The sequence below is a fragment of the Pundamilia nyererei genome, unplaced genomic scaffold (genome assembly GCF_000239375.1).
Source record: "Pundamilia nyererei isolate P.nyererei 1_Seehausen unplaced genomic scaffold, PunNye1.0 scaffold00588, whole genome shotgun sequence".
Lineage (NCBI taxonomy): Eukaryota > Metazoa > Chordata > Actinopteri > Cichliformes > Cichlidae > Pundamilia > Pundamilia nyererei.
The window spans coordinates 1-5,181 of NW_005187989.1; the positions used below are offsets into that span (position 1 = coordinate 1).

The 5,181-nt window shown below is 35.4% G+C and overlaps 1 long non-coding RNA gene across 1 annotated transcript; it reads right to left on the reverse strand.

Moving 5' to 3' along the window:
* Positions 1-144: 144 nt before the first annotated feature.
* On the reverse strand, positions 145-2,056 carry LOC102199928 (uncharacterized). Its single transcript, XR_312417.1, has 3 exons — positions 1,963-2,056; positions 426-528; positions 145-248 (listed from the first exon to the last, which is right to left on the reverse strand). It is a non-coding gene; the product is annotated as an uncharacterized LOC102199928 (long non-coding RNA).
* Positions 2,057-5,181: the final 3,125 nt, after the last annotated feature.

Consider the following 5,181-nt stretch of genomic DNA (forward strand, 5'->3'; position numbering starts at 1 on the left):
TACATACTAAGATATCTAATATGGAAATCTACTGTAACTGTGATTTGATTTAAACAAATGTATGCGACAGGATCTATGGATATCTATTTTTATGGCAAAATACTATCCAAGTTTTAGCACATTTAGAAATGAATGGTTACCTACCTTGAAACTGTATATTTTGGCAGTTTTGGGAAGAGGTTTTGCAGCTGTATATTTTCCCTCTTCCATTTTGTGAATGCTGTTCCAGTGGAGCACTGATGAGCAAACTAACAAAATAAATCCAGTCAATCATGTAAGTCTAGAAAGCAAACTCTAATTAAATAAACTCCATATGTCCATATAGCATAACAGAGATGGTAAATAAATATAAAAAGAAATAGCAGTAATGTTAAACATGCAGCTGTAAACCCGCTTTCAACATAACTATGCATGTCCTGACTTACTCTGATTGTCTTTGCACCACCTGGTAGCCAAAACCAGCAGCAGAGTTACTCAGGGTCTTCCAAGCCACGGGATCAATATTGAAACCAAGTGCAGCATTTAACACTGAGAATTAAAGAAGGAAGAGCATCAATAACATTTTTAGAGCCACTGTAAAGGATGATAATGTCATTATAGCATCTCTAATTATAATTGTTTATATGCAGTATAAGAGTAAGAAGCAACTAATTCAGTCGATGAGTTGGTTTAATTCTTTTCTTAACTGCAGATTTATTTCATTAACACTAGGAAGCGCCAAAGTCACATATCAATACAGAAACTTAAACATTTTCTGATATGATTACTGTACAGTGAAAATCTCATACCACTGCAACCATGCATAACAAAGTCTTTGTTCAGTATCAGTTATTTATTTCTGTTAAACAAAGTCTTCCTTTTTTTAGATGTTAAAAGCAGTCAGTATGACACTGTATAATGCTAACTTGCATGCAGCAGTATTCAACAACAACAGCAGCAGCTTCATGATTTTGTAGTTTCCAGAATCTAAAAATATTTAATATTTATACCTCATCAGCATGAGACTCAACTTCTGTTTCTTGTTATGGCCTTAGAAGAGTTAAATAAAAGACTCTCATAGGATCCCCTCAGCATGTATTCACTCTTGCATATGCTATTTACATTAAATATAAAATATAACCACAGTAGGAAAGTTGGGTGCAGTGTCAGAATACCATAGAGTAAGTAAGCCTCACATTTTCTGTAGACCTCAACAAAACAGACAGGTCTATATAATGACTTCATAACTTCATACAATGATTATTTTGGATTATTTCAGCTTGTTTTAATCAAGTTTAATCATTTATTAATAATCAAGAATTTATTTTTTTATAATGATGACTTATGAAATACTTTTTCACTCAGTACACTTCTATAACAGAGAAACATCTTGGTAATGAAGCTATTTTTACAGTCAGAAGTTACACATACAGTCACTGAGCTTATGGTAGTTTGGTTCACAGGGGATAAAATATAAGGAAATGAGCTCTACAAAAGTATTTCAAAAAATATAGGTACAGGTTCACTAACTAACAATTAATGTTAGATCTTAACCCTTTCACGCATAGTGGATTTCAATACACTGGACAGCTATTCAAAGGCTGTTTTCTTGTATTTGTGTCAGTGTTGATGGTTTACTTGCACATAAACCACTCTACTGGACACTGATGTGTCACTCCATACACATCAGTTGCTCATCTAAGTGAACATGTAAAAACCTCTTTGAAAAATACATGTTTAAAAAATGAAGTTCAAAAATCTTTTTTTTCATGCCTAAAGATAAAAATAATTTAAAAACAATCCTGATTAAAGTTGTCATGATTCATGCATGAAAAGGTTAATACTACTCATTGTACTTTTTTTAAATTTAAAATGTGTCTCTGCTATATTTACCATTAAAATAGCAGTCATATTTCTACTGTTTGCAGACATTGATAATTGATAATAATTGAGAATAAATCTGAAGGCACCAGTTTGTCTTACCTGACAAGAATAATGTAGCACTGATTATCCAGTCCATTTTGTCACTCCCAAGGAACGAGGGTAATGATAGATGAACGTGAACCTACTTCTGCTGATAGTGTGAGCTGAAATCAAAAATGCAGAACTCATAAAGCAACCTCTCAAAGCTAAGACAGTCAGTTAGAGGAACTCTTATGTAGGAGTTGCTACAGTATTAATAACACTGTGTCTTTGATGCTACACAACACTGTGGTGGTGTCGTTTACATTTTATCTAAAAAATCATCAACTTGGTTTTAATTAAACAATAAAAACAGATATAATAAACAAGATTGGAAGTTTATTACTTTTGGAGCCACAAGATGAAATTACTGTAATCATGAATAATAATTAGAATAATCAATAGCCAAAAAAAACCCCACATTTGACCAGATTACAATATCTTTCCAACTGACCATAGTATGATTAAAAAAGCCTCTTCTTGTAAAATAAATTAAGAAAAATGAATTACAGCACCTCCAAAATATGAAGCCATGACTTTCAGTCAGAAAGACTTGCCCCCTCCTACTTGAAGGAGGTAAGGGTATCATTGCCACTGGAACTGGGAAGTGTTGGCGAGCAATATTGAATTTGGTATGGTTGATATGGTTGATTTTGGTATCGATCAAATACTAAGTAAATACAGGTTCAGTAGTGCATATATAAAGTACCATTAACAATATTTTTTAAACGTAACTATAGGTAAGAACATTGTGACATGATTTATGAGGTGAATCATTATCAGAAAACATCACAATGTCCCATTGTTTTTCTTTGAAGTCTTTTTTTCTATTTTTTTTCTCTTTCTAATTTAAAGCTAAGTTAAGTTTTGAATATTAATCAAACAAGTTAAGCATAACTGTAATGGGGACGGCTTTAAGACCCAGGGGACCCAAGAGAGGATATAAAAGAGGAAGTAGCAGCACTGACAAGTGGCTGTGAAAAATGGTTAATGGAGAAGTTGAAGAGCCTGAGAAGTTTCCATTGTCTGCTACACAAACTGTCATTGTAAATCTCTGCAGAGGTTCAAAGTACAGGCTGTTTTTCTTTTAGTGTTTTTTTTTTTAAAGTTTGCTGAAATGTATTTGATTTTTATTGTATTTCATCTTTTTAGTATTGATTTTAGAAGACCACATTCAAGTTGTGCAGCAAACATAATAGTCAGCTGGAGAGTTGGGCTGGAGACAGGTGAGGAGTGTTAAGCTCCACAGCCTGGTTCTGAACTAGCCTTTCCTCGTTAGCGAGTAAAAGACTGGTTGAAGATGTTCTGTCTTGTTTTCGTTCTTCATGAGGAATAAGTCTCTAAACTAGCAGGGTCTGTGGAAGCACAGACTCAACAACAACTACTCTTTGAAAATGTTTTAGACAAAAGGGAATTGGAGATTAACTATACAGCTGGCTCAAGTGACTGTATTTTCAGTAATAGTACTGCCAGTCCAAGTGGTATGTACCTCATTAACAGGGATAGACTGATCCCATACATTTACACATATACGTCAACAGAACACACACTGTGTTCTGTTGATCTTATGTGCTGCACAATAATGTTTAATATTTAGTATTTACTGTCATATTCCCATATATCATTGTGATGTTGTTTATTCTATTACTCTTGTTCTCTTCTGCTTGTTTTCTTTTTTTTTTCTCAGCAGGTGATCCAGGTGATTGATATATGCATTTTTTTTCTCTGCTCATTCTGTTGGTTTTTGTTTTTTGCCCTTCTCCCCCGTCCCTCTTCTCAGCTGTTTCTCTTTCCCTCTTTCTTTCTCCCCTTCTTTCCCCCAGTCAAGTCTGTCCCGCATTCAGTAAGTGAAAATAAAATAAACAATAAAAGGTGAATCAAATGGACCATTACGGCAAGGCTGGGATGGTCAATTTGGTAAAGTAAATCCGTTGGGCATCTTTGTTTGCCTTTAGACAACAATTCTGATGGCAAAAGAGCCAAACGGGACAGGCGCAAAAAAAAAAAAAAAATCCCTTATTAAAGAAATTGGGAAATTTTTTAACAAAAACATTAAAATTCATAGGTGGGCTAATAATTTTGTTTTCAACTGTATTTCATTTTCTCCTCCCCCCTTTTTCTCCACCAAATGTGGATGAAAATAACTGATATGCTAAAGGCATGAAGAATAGGGAAGTTCTTCCATTTCCCACTCTTACAGAAATGCTTGCTCATAGGGGGTAAACTGATTGTTGTGGTTTTCTCTGTATTATTGTGGGGTCCTTACTTTACAATATCATGTTGTTTTGAATTCATGCTATATAAATAAAATTTAAATGAATTTATATGCATCAATTCTTTTAAAACTTTCTCTTTTGCAGTCCGTTGACTGACTAAAATGTGCAGTGATGTTTCTGCATAGTAATCTTGAGAGACAGACGTAAGCTGTAAAAGGTTGACTCTAAGTGGATTTCCTGGACCTACTGCAGAAGTTATCAGTGAGGTACAGTACAAAGACAATGTTAAGAAGCACTAACTTCAAGCTTTGGTTTATGGATGCACAGTCTGGAAATTAAAAAGCCTCTCATCAGTGGATGGAATACAGAACAAAGAGACACCTACCTGGAGTGCATCAGTGTGCCAAGGTAACTTCCACTTCAGGGACTACCTTATACTTGTCCTCGCTGGATGAATCAATATTTCTATTCAGTGGCCGTGTCAGTACTGACATACTGACTTTACCTGACTCTGAGATTTCCATCTTAAGGACATTTTGGCCAATATTCAGTCACTTTTGATTTGATACACAGCCTGACACATAATTGAGGTGCCGTATTTACTTGCATACTTCCTGCTTATATCCAAGGATTCACTGACGAGTACGCAGTGAGAATGTTATACACTCACAAAACACAAATGTCTGTGACATACGAGGGCATCAGGACCTAAATGTATTTGCATATATTATAATGCTGACCAATGACTGGAGAAAACACCGACGACGAGGCTGCGGTCACGGACAAACTTGCATGTGTCTGTTTGGGAATGGCAGATGCTGAGAGGTCCAGCGTTTACATTACCGACTATTTCAAAGTGACAGCCTGAGGTCCTTCTTACCACCATTTCTGCCTGCACACAGCCCTCACATGACAGGCCCAGTCCTCCTTACCCTTTTTAATCAAGTTTATTAAATTCTGCCATTTGATCCAACTGCAGTTGGAGAGGAGTGGCTATGGACAAACCAGAAAAGCTCAAAGGCGG